The sequence below is a fragment of the Battus philenor genome, unplaced genomic scaffold (genome assembly GCF_028537555.1).
Source record: "Battus philenor isolate CCGP_79_NKW_IND1 unplaced genomic scaffold, ilBatPhil1.0.hap1 SCAF_15, whole genome shotgun sequence".
Lineage (NCBI taxonomy): Eukaryota > Metazoa > Arthropoda > Insecta > Lepidoptera > Papilionidae > Battus > Battus philenor.
Window position 1 is genome coordinate 6,031,562 of NW_027181677.1, and position 16,747 is coordinate 6,048,308.

At 30.7% G+C, this 16,747-nt stretch overlaps 1 protein-coding gene across 4 annotated transcripts in view; it reads left to right on the forward strand.

The window, feature by feature from the left end:
- Nucleotides 1-16,747, forward strand: part of Pde11 (Phosphodiesterase 11) — a 206,302-nt gene that overhangs the window by 44,917 nt on the left and 144,638 nt on the right. The gene's annotated exons all lie outside the window — the stretch shown is intronic.

Genomic DNA, 16,747 nt, shown 5'->3' on the forward strand with positions numbered 1-16,747 from the left:
AATTCTAGTTATGTTAAAGGATTAGTACAAGATATCTTATTCATATCTGAAGCTTCACAAAGAGGTCCCGCGATCCTCATTTTCATAAAGAAAATTATATACACGTGAGAGGATCAAATTAACCACCTGTCTCCCACACTGTTATCGTGATAGCGAGATACTATATTTTTTAATGTTATTTTAATGATTTTATGACGCATCTGCTGTAGTCATTTTTTAGGGTAAATTTTCGAAAATTTAACGTCTTTTCGACAAAATACGTCAAATGAAGAAACAATTCAATACATAACAATATAATTAAAAGTAATTTATTATGTTGTGGTTCATAAACGTATATTACATGTAAGATCAATAAAACAAAAATCCTAATATGTTGTGGTAAAACCAAATTAATAATACAATGCAGTTTGTTTTTTGGCATTTACAACTTTACCTTGTTTGAGGTGGCAATGCTATGGTAACGTTTAGACTAAACTGTAACTAAGCTCGAGGTATCCTCTAGAAACTTTGGTTTGGGTCGTTACATTAATACATTAGCTTCAACTATGTAAATAATATAAGTGGGTATCGCCATTGCGCTTATAATGACCAGTAAAAATTAAAATTTATCTGTGCTTTCGTTTTCAAAGTTATTAAAATCTATTGTACCGGATTACATAAACAAAAAAGTATATAAAACTATTATAAATTGTTCAGTTCAATTGCACTCCTATTCCTCTTCTTATTCACGGAAAATTAATGACACATAAGAGTTATTGAATGATATACTTAAGACGAAAAAATTACAAACCTTTGGATCGTGTACTGAGAAGCTTCTCCAACGACAAGTTGTTGCTTTCAAAGGATAGAAAACACTATGGTTAAAAACCTTGAAGTATTCAATATACAATTTTATAAATAAATTACTAATATCATTACGAAATAAAATTAGGCTCAAAAATAAAAAGTTAGTTTAAAAAATATTTGATGAAAATCATAAATTATGTTTGATAAAGTATATATTTAAATTAAAAGAAAATACTCATTAATAAATGACTAATTATCTTATTTATCTTTTATTAGTCTTAGGAATCGCGTGTATTTCAACTTATAACCTTCACATCTACCGTCGATTTGGATACATTGACGCGACGCGTTGACTGGCTCAATAGATACAAGGTGTAAATTTAAAGTATGTATGTGGGATAGATTTTAATTTACGCAAATTATATTTAGCCCTATACCGTTTATAACATTTAGTTATTATATTTTTTTCAAAAGTGGACTTTAATATGACAAATATATCTTTACATACACACTATAATGCGCGGCAAAACACAGAGTTGGTAATTGTATGATTTAGATGAAAGTTACACAAAAATGTAATACAATAGATTAATAAAAATCAAGTAAGTTGTTTAACAATCACATATAACCTTTTAAAAGTTTTGTAAAATATTCGTTAATTAATTTTTTTTTTATAAGTTTGAATATTGGTAGCCTATTTTTGGAAGCCAGTCGTTTTGTATATTAATGAATACAATGTAACTAAAACAGTTTCGGGCAATATGTATCACTTCATTAGTGCGTCCTGGCACAATTTCAATGGTTGTGTTTAGACAGAGTTGTTGGTATACAATTCTAAGCCAACACATAGTTGAGATAAGCACAAAGTTACTTTAGCTTTGCTCGTTAACGACACACTTATACGTTGAATTAACACTTCGTGGATGATCGTGTATTAATGTAACTATCACTAATATTAACTGTTAAACTATTGATGTTTATGACGTTAGTTATAAAAAGGACACTGAGATTAAAATTAATAATCTCTCACAAAAATTGAATCGGTTATGGCATATAAGAAGGGTGTGTAAGGAAGAAGTTTTTAGACATTATGATATTTTCGATATATTCGTGCTTGGAAAACGTGTAAGTGTAATTGTTCACTTTTGAAGTTATGATAATAAATGTCTTCACTTAATTATACAGTTTTACAAATAACAAGGTAACGATGCGTTTACATAAAGGCAAAATGCAGTCTACATTTGTCGTTTGCACGGGCGCGTTTTCTTCCACGTTTTTTGATCGTATTTACTCTACGGATTGTTGTATTTTAGGACTGATTTCTGTATTTTTTGTGAGTCTAGTATATATTATACCTTAAAAAAATAATAGTGTTTTTGAGCAAGTCGTCTGGATCTCCTACAGTAGAATGACCTCTGGATGCGCGATTATGTGATATAGGCACAAAAAATCCTTCGGTTGCTAACTTCTGAACCGATAACAAGTTCCGGATAGTTCCGGATGCACCTTTCCTTTCAAAAGTTTCTTTCAAAATGCACCATAGTTGGGATTATGCCAACGTCGTATCATCCATGACTCCAATATTATACTGTGTGGTTATGTACGGAAAAAAAACTATTAATTTGCCACATTAAAACTAACGGTGCCATTACTTCAGTATGTCCTGAGGGGCACAAATAAAAGATACCATCTGTTAATTGAAAAGAGTGCTACGGAACAATTAGCGGTAGATTACTATTGCCGTCACTCGTATAGGGTTGCTAAACTATATTTTAAATAAGAACCCATTCAGTTTTTGTACTTTTCAATGATACTGAAAAGTAGATCGATAATGTATTTTATTTATTAATACAGGGGTATAATAATCATTGCACAAAGACATACGAATAAATGGTATATTACTAACACCTCTCTCTATCATCATTTACGTCATAGGATGTCGACGCAGGGTTGCAGCCCTCTGCCATAAATTTCTAGTAGGACCGATTGGCAGCGGTCTGCATCAGTCTTCAGATGATTATAACAACCTCGTCTGTCTACCTTGTTGGTGGAGGTTCTACGCTGCGCTTGCCGGTAAGTGGAGAGCAACGGATCCAGGACAACCGCAGAATCTTAATATCTCTCAGTAAGATATTTCATGTAAAAAAAGATTTTATACAAATAAACATGCTTATTCCGAAATCTACGTTCTTTATAGGTCTATTACGTTTCAAAAGAATTGTTTTTATTTTAACACTAAAAATTATTAATTCACATTATTGGGATACAATTGAGATAAGGCAATAATGGTTTTCAATAAGGAAAACTAGCAATTTTGTGGCCGTAGAAATTTGGATATCGTTTATCAAATAATTCGTTTTTATAAACTGTTACTTATTTACGTCAACATAAGTTACCTTAAAATATTTTTCTGCATGATTTTGAAATCATAATTAGCTAATAAAAAGTGCGTGAAGTGATAAGGATATAAAAGCTTTTTATAGACACAAATCTATACTTTTATTGATGAAAGTGTTGGGAAAAAAGAGAGAAGAAATTGAATTATCAATAATTCATAATATTTGTATTAAAATAATTTCAATTGACCGTAAAGATTTCAAAGTTCAACCAATTTTTATAAGTAGTCATCGATTTGACTTTGATTTTCTGTTATGTTTTTGTAAATAATTTTCAAAATACCAAAAGCTGCCAGTACATTGTATGGCAACCTTACTTGTAAATGTTATCGGGCGATGTTAAGTCGCTTCCAACGACATTCACTTTCACTGTAAATTATCTTTGATATTCCTTAATTCGACTAACGCTATGTTCCAAAGTCAGTTGATGGTGCTATTAATAAATTTGTTTGTGGCGTGTCGTCTTAATGGAGTAAGGGATTTCATGGTTCTACAAGTTGTTTGACATCTTCGTTCGTCAATACAATTCAGGATACTTATTTGATGTTTGATGTATCCAATGATTATTAAGTATAATTCTAATGGCTGCCGAGAATTGTATAAAAAGCTATTAGTATATTAGATACTGTCTTAATCAATATCGTTTTCACTCGGAGAAACTGAAACACCGGAAGGAATAACATTTTTTAAAATATGTTTTTTTTATTTATTTAATTTACCAGCGTTTGTAAATTATTACTATATTTTAAATAGAATTGTGTCATTATATTCAAATGTCATAGTTGAAAGGTGTAAATATTTCGATGGAAAAGGGATAGGGCTATGTAGGCTGCAGGTCCTGGAGAAGCTGCTTGTTCAAAAGACTGATCGAAAACGAAAAGAAGAAGAATTATCTGTATTGAATAGTTAAAATAAATCGCCATTTGCGGTAAGACTTTCGCCAATTTTAAATTATTTTTTTCTTCCTGATATATTATTAAAAAAATATATAAATTGGAATGTTATAAATGAATCTGACTTTGTTCTCGATTCGAATTAAACGACGTGATCACGTGACCCTCCGCGAGATCTTTATTATATCATGGTTGAACTTGCCGAACCTCCTCAAGAAAAAAATCTACTGCAAAATCTTTTCATAAGCCAGCCCTTAATAATTAATTTTATGCATAAGAGGAGTTGAAAAATGCATTCATTTTGTAAAAGTACTTACTTAAAGAAATGACCGTGTATCAGAGTCCTTCGATCTCGTTCGCAAATTGTTGAAAAACTCCATCGGAATATACACGGAATTTTGTAAACTGTCGTCTTGTTGCTTTATTTATTTAAATTCTAAATTAATATACGCATGTAAAGTACACCCTTACGATGTAAAAATACAGTTTTGTCATTATGTTAAATAATAAACAAGGTATTTCCGAATAACATAACACCATTCTTATCTGTAGAACATAACGGAACGTAAAAACAATTAGAATACGAGTATTTGCCGTTCCATTAGTGTTTTGGCACACGCTCAATGTTACATTTAGATTGTAGTAAATAACTATAATAGTTTTATTTATAATAATTATCCGCAATTATAGCTTTTGATTATTGTATATGTAAAGATTTTTTTTAAATAAATGAACTCATTGAATAATTATAAAATAATTTTTAGAACGCTTAATAAGAACGTGGACGTGATATTATTTTGAAGTATTATGATAATATTGGGAATTCTACAGCATACTTATTCCTTCCTAAATAATATACTATGAAGCTTAAAGCATGCAATTGCATTCTTTCAGACTTTGAATATGGTAAAATAAATAAATAAAAAAAAACAAATATTTAAAAAAAATTGTCATTCCATCCGGCAACAGTTTCTCAAAATGAAAACAATATTGATTAAGACAGTATCTAATATACTTATAGCTTTTTATACAATTCTCGGCACCCATTAGAATGATACTAACATCATTGGATACATCATACCGTCTAATAAATATCCTGAATTGTATTGACGAACGAAGATGTGAAACAACTCGTAGAACCTAGAAATCCCTTACTCCATTAAGACGACGCCACAAACAAATTCATTAATAGCACCATCAACTGACTTTGGAACATAGCGTTAGTCGAATTTAGGAATATCAAAGACAAATTACAGTGAAAGTGAATGTCGTTAGAAGTGACTTAACATCGCCCGATAACATTAACAAGTAAGGTTGCCAATACAATGTACTGGCAACTTTAAGACCTTTGAATCAAAAATAAATAATATAAATTTCTTCAAAATTAAAAATTGTTTACAATAATCTTTAATTCAAAGTCAAATCGATGACTATTTATAAAAATTGTTGGGTTCGGTTTGACTTTGAAATTTCAATTCAAATAATGTGAACGATTAGTGAATCGATTTCCTCCCCCCTTTTATTTCAAAACTCATTTTCTCCACTTTCATTAGTAAAAGTACAGTTTTTTGTTTATAAAAAATCTGAGTCGTTCGACCTTATCACTGGAGAAAAAGATTTTGAGGTAACTTATATAATAAATAACTAAGTTTTAAAATTATAGCTAAGTTTGCGGTCGTTGTCATTCAGCAACACGTTCGCTTGACATTATTGTCTACTTTTTCATATTCCTATAACAATTTATAAATGGCAAATCATTTGATAATTTGGATGATATCCAAATTTTTACGGCCCCAAAATTGCTCAAGTTTTCTTTACTGACAACCATTATTACTCTAACTTTTTGGTACTCTAATAATATGAATTAATAGTTTTAGTGGTAAAAAAGATCTTTGAAGAACGTCCGTTACGGAATAATTATACATATTTGTATAAAACCTTTTTTTTATTTAAATAGCTTACTGAGATATATTAAGGTTCTGGGGAGGTCCTGGATTCGTGGTCCTCCACGTACCGGCAAGCGCAGCGTAGAACTTCTACCAACAAGGTAGACAGACGAGGTTGTTATAATCATTTAAAGACAGATGCAGACCGCTATCAATAGAACCTACTGGAAATTTATAGCAGAAGGCTGCAACCCTGCGTCGACATCCTATGACGTAAATGTTGATAGAGAGGTTTTAGTAATATACCGTTTATTTGTATGTCTTTGTGCAATAAATATTATACCCCTGTATTAATAAACAACATATAATATCTATTTTCCAGTATCATTGAAATGTACAAAAACTTTATAGGTCCGTAATTAAAAACATAATTTAGCAACCCTATACGGGTGACGGTAATAGTAATCTACAGCTAATTGTTTCGTAGCACTCTTTTCAATTAACAGATGGTATCTTTTATTTGCGTCGCTCAGGACGTACTGAAGTAATGGCACCGTTAGTTTGAATGTGGCAAATTAAAAGTTTTTTTTTCTGTACGTAACCACACAGCCCAATATTGGAGTCATAGATAATACGATGATAGCATCATCCCACCTATGGTGCATTTTGTAAACAGTTTCAGAGCCATCACAACCCATCACAAAGTTGGTAACTAAAGGGTTTGTAATGCTTAGGGTATCCCAGATGACCCTGCACCGAGCGGACACAGTATCTTCAGGAGATTCTGAACAGTTGCCCCAAAAACCTCAAAATAGGTATCTAAAAATTGTAATAGATCCAAATATTTAAAGGAATATTGAAGATGCTTTAACACATAGGTAAAATGCGCGCACAGGAATAATTATTTTTTAATACATAATAAATACTCGATTCACTAAAAATAGAGAAATCAGTCCAAAAATACACCAACACGTAGAGTAAACACAAACGCTTTACATTCGTGTAAAAGAACGCGTCCGTGCAAATGACAAATGTAAACTGAATTTTGCCTCTATGTGAACGCATCGTTACCTTGTTATTTGTAAAACTGTATTAGTAAATGAAGACATTCATTATCATAACTTCAAAAACAAACAATAACGCTTACACTTTTTCTAAGCACTTCTTCATTTACACGCTTTTTTATGCCATATCTGATTCAATTTTTGTGTGAGATTATTAATTTTAGCCTGAGCGTCCTTTTTATAACTAACATCAATGTTTTAACAGTTAGCATTAGTAATAGTTACTTCAATACACAATCATCCCCGAAGATTCTTTCTTGAAGAGGTCCGGTAAGTAAGTAATAACAAGGTTTTCGCAAAGCAGCATCACGCGAATGCCGGTAGCAACTTAGTGGCAATCTTTGGGGGCAACCTATGCCTTACAATGACCGCCTATGAACTGATACGATGATGAAAAAGTGCATACAATGCAATACATCTAAAGAGTTTGCAAGTTTAATAAAATAAGTAATTAACTGATCTATATAAAGAAGGGTAATCCCCGAGTATCCAGATTTGTACGATAACACATGGAAGTCTTCGACAATTTTAATTTTCCATAAATGATCTACCTTTTTTGCACCACGGCGACTCATTTACGCTATTTATAGTAGAAACATAGAGTTTTAAATCTAAATTCAACTTTTACATTTTAAAATCTTGTTTCAAAAAGTACTGTGTTTCTACTTATTCCTTTCAAATCTTTATATACAAGCCATGCAGTCATAAATTTAGGGACTGTTGCTATGAACAGAAAGTTTAACAACCCATAAATTCCTTTATTATAGCATTTTGAAATGTTATAACTGTACTCTAATCCTTAAAATGCATTTCCTAGTCCAGAATTATATTTAAGAATTATTATGCTGTATCGAAAGTGCTTATTCTAAGCAATAAATGTGAAGTTTACTGCGTGTAATGTCTACGTTATAACTAACGTCGTTTTCCTAACGGATACGTATAATTTAAGAATAATAAATTTGTTTTAAATTTATGACTGCTCTCATGCAAGTCTAGAATAATTTTATTTTTTCAAAAAAATTCAATTACTTTTCACAGAAATTACTACTATTACATCAGTTTTCCTTGAATTTTCACATTCAACTTTATAGCAGAATCGTAAAATAGCGGAACTACGAATACTTCTTATATTCAGTATCAAAAGCTAAAATATAAGTGTCCTCATTTCGGAAAACTATTATGAGGCTGTAAATTTTCGATTCCTTAAAAGAAAATCTCGTGATTGAATTACTCGGTGAAGATATACTTAATAAAGAGTATAAATCATGTTTTTGATCACAGGTTTTTAGTACGTGCGTAGATTAGACGTTATTAGACGGGGAATCATGAGATGGATTGTGGACTCGACTTTGCTTAGATCGTTGGAATACGCATTATGCAGGTCGATTCAACTGGTTCTTTTAGAAATATAAAGTCTTAATATAGGCCTATGTCCATCGGTGGACGTACTTTGGCTGCAATGATAATTTTTATTTTAGCTTGGTACTATAATACCCGGCATTTGATTTGGCACAAGATGAGTAAGACTTACGCAAAAGAATGACTAGATTCAGTTTTTGACTGTTGTATTTATGGTACAGTGCTCCGACAGCTTGGTATGTACGAGTACTCCTCGTTAAAAACAATTATGTTTTTGTAAGATATTTCCCATAAATGACACTTTCGACATGCCAAATCAAATGTAGTATACTGAATTTCGTTTAATTTATACTTATTGTTTTTTAAACATGATATAAATTTAAAATCTATTTGTTCATAACCGACAAAACGCTAATGCATTCACCTACAACTGTAATTTAATTATATTTCTGAATTTGAATTAAAAGCGCGATCTACTTTTTTAATTAATAAACTTTTATATTCCAAAAGTTTAAATTGGAAAAAGCTGCTTGCAGTCGATTTAATTCTTCAAGCGCCCACCATTCCAAAGTTTCGGAAGTTTTTGTTCTGAGTTTGTACAAAAAGTAATATCCTTGAGAATTAGCCGTATGTTAAACATCAGTGGACGTGAGAAATTAAAGTATGGTTTTTTTTAAACAAATCAATAAGAAGAAATTTTAATTGGTGTACACACTGAATATACCTGTAGACTGACAATTAAACCTCATTATGTACAAAAAGGAATTTGCTTTGGTCTAAATAAATATTTACATTTTTTGGACATTTGTTTTATCTCAATAAAAATTCACAAATGAGTAAACAGCTTCAGTATGCTACTTTCAGTGAATTCTTGTCTTGGCGAAAAATCGAGCTTTTTTGTACCATTTTTTTTCAAATGATTTAAAATTATCTGTTGCCAGTTTTCGATTCTTCAGGTAAGCTGTAACTTAGACAGGGCGACAATTTTTCCTTGCAATGTTGATATAAAAATTCTCGGATTACTTCACTCAAACCAACTTTGTGCAACTCTTAAACACTACATTAGGTCCATAAATGTCCCAATTTTCTTTAAAGGCTCGCGTTGCTATTTTTAAAGTAAAATCGTAAAACATTTGATTTACTTAATGAGATAATTTTGACAAAGAAAAACACGAAAATTAGTTTGTTTTAAATTATATTATACTCGGAATATATTATTTTATACTCGGAACGGTAAATTATTAGTTATGCAAATTGATCGCACTTGATAGATATAAGCGATAAGATGTATATGCGATAAGATGGAAGTAAGCAAAATAATTTAATATTATATCTTAAATTACCCTGTTATTCATTAATTTTACATTGGAAAAAGTAAAATTATGACAGAATATTTAACTTTGCGAACGCAGTGTACATAGCAAGAGCAAGTAGTTTCGTGTTTCTGCGGCAGTGCGAGGCTGGCGGGGAATGTTTGTTCCGGCTATTGGAGAACCTGGTCGTGTTCCAAAAGGAACAGAGGACGATTTTCGAGGAGATTTAATTGGTTACAAATCTCACTAAACTTTGCTATCTCCCCAAAGAGCCGGACATTCTGAAGATTTCCTCCCGAACCGAAATAAAAGAGAATTTTTAGTTTAATCAAAAAGTTTGAAACCAAAGTTTGAACTTTTTATATGTTTGTCGGATTTCAAAACAATAAAGACCCTGAACACAAGTCTTTATTTTATTCTTAACAGCGTAACCTTCTTTTAACTATATTTCTTGTGACTTAACATCGACTTGACTGTTAAATATTTAATACATATTTATATAATTTTATAATAGGCGGATAATACTATTCTTAATCAATCTTGTTGGTTTTTACGATTTAATATTTAAATAATCTTCGCCTAAATTTACGCCGAAACGATGAGCCAAAGTGAAAAGCACGCGCTCACCAAGTGTTCTTATAAAATTATTTGTATTTTTCCCGGGATATTCCACGTGACGTCTTTCGTTCCATACCGAAGTGTGTCCAAACTAAACATCTTGATTATAGCTTTTGTCATCGTAAAACGCATCTGATTATATCAGTAAATTAATAACAGATCGTTTTATAAATTTGTGATGTGTATAATAAAAATTATTCGGCGACGATGTGCGGGATTCCGTGGCCAAAATACTTAATTCAATATTTTTAGTAGTAAAGTCCGAATACGTTCATATACTTGAGTTAATTTCCTATATGAGAACTATGCCATCTACCTTTTTATAACCTCCAGATCCCATCTAGCTAAAATACAACTCCCTTGCTTTTATGCTGTTCAAATTGTAATATGCAAACAAACATTTAAAATATCGTTGAAGTATACTTTCAATGCATTACCTCGTTTATTGCCTTACCTAAAAGGTAACATTCGTTTTAATTCATTACCTTAAAGGTTTCCTTTATATATTGCCTTATGGTTGCCTGTTATAACATTAAGTATAATACAAAGAGTTGTACATTTATGTTGATAATGAAGGCTGATTAGTTGTAGGTGGAAAATCTTTAAAGGGGTGAATGTTCAGCTCACTTGCTGTTAATTAATATATGTATTAGATAACGCAATTATAATATAGTAAGTAAAAGCGTTTTCTAAATTCGGCATACTAAATTTTAAAATCAATTATTGTTAATAACTTATCTGCAGATTTTGTCCTGGGAATTGATTAGCCAGTTGCATTCCAATAGCAAAAAACCGATAAATGTATCATATTAGCGTGTTCTCTTTGTACATGGTGAATGGTAATAGGTATATAAAAAACTAAAGATTTTCTGATAAATGACCCATACTTTCCTTGAAGCTTTTACGCAATTCATCTGATAGTCCTATTTTTCTTTATTTATTTTAACCAATGTACTAACATATAGTATGTATTTTACAGTTATATTAAAAAAGTCCAATCGTTTTTTGTGTTTTTGTCTTTAGTAATGTTGTTTGGTAATCATTTGCAAATCACATTGCGAAAAAACAAGACACGTGTTGAAGTTCTCACAAAATTTTTGTTTTTGTATATACGAGTAACGCTTTGCCATTTTCATGAATTATTCATGATTTTGTTATTAGACGTTTCAAACGGATCCTTAGTCAGTTGACGCATATAAATTTAGGCCACAGCGTTTGTACTTCTACGTTGAATATAAAATATCTTATCATTTCATGTTCTTTCCGTTAAGAGGTCACGTATATACCTTTTACCTACACGTAAGTATATTATTTTTTTTAAATAGTCATCTTAATCTTCGATATTTCGTATCGATGATTTTTTCAATTGCACTATAGAAACTTAAGTTTCTCAAATAATCAAATGTTCTCCAAAAATGTGGTCTTTTAAAAGCTCTTGCATTACAAAGTGAAAAGAGTTGGATCACAAAATGCAAGGAAATAACTTTTATATTATATTTTAATTACATCATGTATAATAATTTCAATTAAATTTACATTTAAAATAAATAGAATAACGAATGATTTGGACACACACTAAGTATCAAAAACTGCTACAGTTCTTTGATATGGCACTAAGACTAAAATCTGAATCTCTTTCTAAATCCCTACTTGGCGACAGATTCGAGGTGATTCGCCTCACGTATGCCCTGGCCACTATGGTGGCGCGCGAGTTAATCCTGTTCGCGTTTTTATGATAAGTAGTAAAGTGCTGCAGCTATATCCTAAGTCATTGAAGAGCTAGGCTACCACCATTGCAACTACGGTAGTGAGCAATAGCGTACCCGTTTAGCAAAGGGCATAAAAGACGACTGGGGAGTTTTGGCCGGTAGTGTGTCAGACATAACCCTTTTGTTTACCCCGCAACGGAAGGATTTCCCTAAAAGACAATAAAAAACATAAATCGCTTGAACAAAATTCATTTGTCATTGAAAAAATATAACATGTCCCCTTTTGACTTAAGCCTTTAAAATCTTGACTTTTTTTAAAATCTTGTGTATAACTGGACAAAAATTGACCATAAATTTAAGTTGTACTTAAATATTTTAAATAAAAGATCAAATTGTTACTGTAGCGTGAAGCAAAAGATGAAATATGAAACAAAGCAAAAGCTACATGTTTTAGTTTATAGACTTCTTATACCATTGCACGCGATCAATGTTTCGTGCTATTAATTTTTCAAGCCTTTACTGCTTCTTTGTACTTGGCACTCGTATGTCTAAATACTGTGATTTATCAGGCGTTACGGAAGTTTATAGCGCAGTATTCAATTACACGAAATTTAAACTTTTATGTCGGCAAAAGGTGGATTACACTGGACTGGAAATGAGCTTTAGTGAAATCCAACACTAAATGAATTATGATATCAAATGCTTATAAAGAATATTAAATTATATTTATTTGTTATAACTGCGTCACCGAAAACATGCGAGATATTCGAATTTCAAAGGTTTTTCACGGAAATGAAATGAATAAAGTGCAGAAGTTTAGCAGTTTTGTTTGTGAATCAGGTTTATTTTCATCTTTATTCCTGCAATAATGATTCAAACCACGTGGTATATATATGTCGATTAATAAATTGTAACAGATAGGTTTTGTAATCAATTTACAAAACCTATCTGTTCTTTGTCATGCTATTTAAATCCTGGTATGGGAAAAATTTGTAACTTTTTTGTTCAGTCTCTGAAAATTATTTTGTCTTTGTTCGAATGATTTGAATGAGACATTGCTTGTACTTATTTCTATGTGTATCTATGATCTCCATATACGTTGAGCTGAAATTACATTTTACGTTAATTTAAATATTTAGTCGTACATTGTGTCTTATGTAATTTTAAATTGATTTTATTTTTTGTTACCTATATTAATTATAAACGATTATAATATTGATATTTAAAATATACCTTAGAATTTGACAAAAATATTTAAGTTTCGAATCAATTAGTTCGAATAAATTTTCATCAAATCAAAATAATCAAATGTCTCATTAATGTCTCAATAACTTCGTCGTTTCAGCCCACAGATGCTCAATGTAAGGCATAGCCCCCCCTTTTACATATCTGTGGGAGGATATACCATAATCACCACGCTTGGCAGGCAGGTTGGCGATCGCAGTGAAGTATTATGGTATGCAGGGTACGCTGCTGCCCATCCAGTGAAAACTTGTATTTGAGGAGTCGCAATCCCATATAATTAATGCACAAATTATGAATTATTTAATATTGTTTCCCGAGAATTTAACCCGCGACAATCGCAAGTCTCAGGCCTCTATCTCTGGGCTACCACAAGTCACTCCTCATTGGTTCGTTATTCCATAATGTTTTAATAAAATTAATTGTATTAAAAGTCCTTGCGATTTAAACAAATAATGTAAGTCACTGTAGTATTCTGTGTATTATAATAACCTAGTATTTTTCGTTAGATGTTTGTATGCATATATTGTATCTTGAATAATGTGTAGGTTATGTATCATAAAATTATGATGTTATTTTTATTATTTAAATTTATTAAACAAGTACTTTGAATTACATGCAATATGTATTTGCATCCAATTCAAATATCTATTATTATATCTATCTATCGTTTTCAATCAAACCTGTCTGGAAAAAATCGCCGTTTGCGGTAAGAATGCCCCTTGTATTTCATTTTTAACCTATTTCATGTGATTTCTTTTTGTGTTCTATTAACGTACATAAAAAGTAAATAAATAAATAAAATAAAAAATAGTAAATTATTGTAACTGATAAATTTATTGCAAAAATGTTTTCAAATACGTTTTATTTATTTAATTTTCTATTTGACTGCGACAAGTCAATATATTTTGGCTGTTTGATATAAATTCAATGTATATACCCGTTGACGCACATAATTAAATTGCTTAAGATATCTTAGACCTTCCTTTTATTATCTTAAATCTAAAATTAAAAGTATATTATTACATTAATCTGAATATAGTATTCAAGAGTTTTTAGTTAATTGAAACGTGTGGAAGTTGATCTGTTGATTCATTAACATGGTTTATTATTTTGTATACATTTAACATTGTTGGTATATACAAAATAACATCGATGTGTAGTTCAGCTGTTTGTTAGAATTACGGTCCGGGTTTTCAGTAGTCAAAGATCCAAATGCCTATTTCGTGCATAGCGATGACACCATTCTCAACGTGAGCGGCGAAACTAAAAATACTTTCATGAATGAATGGATCCCGTCAGTTCTGAACAATTCTAAAGCGTGCGTCGGTGGAAAATTTCACATCCGGCATACGCCGAGCTAGTGGAAACCTTATTCAGATTCAATTCGAAATAAATTTTATCTATTTGAAAGCTGTTGTTGTTGAACTGCTTGAAACAGAGATGAAAAGTTGCAGAAAATAAAACTTCAATATTATCGGCATTAAACGAGCGAGTATTTCTTAAAATTTTATTAGCATGTAATTAATATTTAATTACGTCACAATGCATCCATATTGTATTCTGGAATATTTTTTTTTCATTTCACTCTGTTGTACCTATAATTCCGTTTAGAAATTTAAGAAAATATCAATGTCGTAAGAATTATCAATTTCCTTTCAATATCTTGCTGCTTATACAATTTATCATAACAACCAAAAATATTGACCTAAAGGTTTTACTGTGTATGTACATAACGTAAATTATCTACCAACTAGCCAGTGCTACTAATAATCGAATAATATTAATTATTTGTGCTTGCTATTTAGACGACAAGAGTAACCATTTAGTTCTACAATTAAGTGCTTCCATATATCAGAGATACACTCACAGAAACCCTCTTTGATATATAATTTATAAAACTATAATATGACTTCTGTCATAATATGGCGCAAGTCTCAATTTTATTATTTTACAATTTAGGTATATAATCTCATTTATTATTTTTTTGTATTTATTAACTACGTGATGTTCGTTTCAAATATTCGCTGTAAGAATTTTTGTAACATTCTTGAGTTGACTAGATTTAGAGGTAACTTGATCTCCTTATTTTGAGCAAAACGTTGGAATTTTCCTTGTCTGGTGAGTGAAAACTTAACCGTCCAAACGGCGCTTCATATTTTAAATGTTACTTGAGAAAATATTTCTTATAATTTATTTAGACAACGAGGACTGGTCGCGGACTTCGGATAAATTACACTAATTTATTTAAGCGATATTATTTCTAACAGAGACTTTCTAGACAGCTCTTGCAAGATGACTCCGAGCATTCCTTATTTATATGGCTTGTTTATTAAACAATTCTTTAGAGCTGTACCCAGACTAGAGTTTAGAAGCAAGACGTTTCAGTAATTTCTCTTGAATTTAATAACACAAGCATCTCCTATTTCTTATATTAGTCCTTATTTAAAATAAAATAAACGTTAACTTTTGATATTTTGTCGCTGGGCTTTTATAAAATAAAGATTGTTTTTTAAACCCGACACAGTCCTATTAAAAACATTTCACTTTGAAATTAACTACAATTATTAACAAAAAATGTTTTTTTCTTACATTTCAAGTTTTTTATAATAATACTATTTTTTTATCAAGTTACAAAACATTTTCTTAATGAGTATCTGGCAAGTTAATAAGCCAGTGACATACTTATAATTAATTCTGCCATATATACGTGGATATAAATGTGTTATTTTTCTTACAATTTTTCTTTTTTTTATTTAGATATTTTCGAACTAGTTTATGAATTCACTGTTATAATTAACAATAAATTAGTAAAGCTCGAAATAATGACAAATATGCATTAAAAATTATGTTACATTAATATAGTCATCGTAAATAAGATCACAAGATGTTACGAAATATTACTAGATAACTAATTCGGAAACAAGACAAATAGATAACGCAACAGTGACGTTATTTATTACTGGCCGAAAGTTGCCCTCATATACAAGTGAAGAGTAATTACAAGCCTAAGTCCTCTGGGTTAACTGGCGATATCGATAATGCTTATAAACATCTGGGTTGCAAGGATGACTTACAGTTGACCTAATTTGGGATGAAGTCAAAGCTTAGTCTTTGCCGGTTTAACAGCTTCGAATTCAGAGCTCACGGATATATATATAAAGATCGTATTAAATTTATCATTTCGTGAAATATGAAACTTTTTCACATAAAAATGTTAAAGGAATTATTTCTAATTTTAGCAAGCATCACCCTTGACGCCCACCTATAATTGAATATATAATTAATTTTATTCAATATCTACTAGCTACGTTTAGAATATGAGCTCTTATAAATACATTATTGCAGATTTTTTAAAGAAATGTGCTGTAATTTTTGTCTTATAAGTCTATTTATACAAAAATCAAGTCGCACTCATATCCAAAAAATAATTTTCTCGAGATCTGTAATGGATCAAAAGTAACCGATGTATACCAACAGA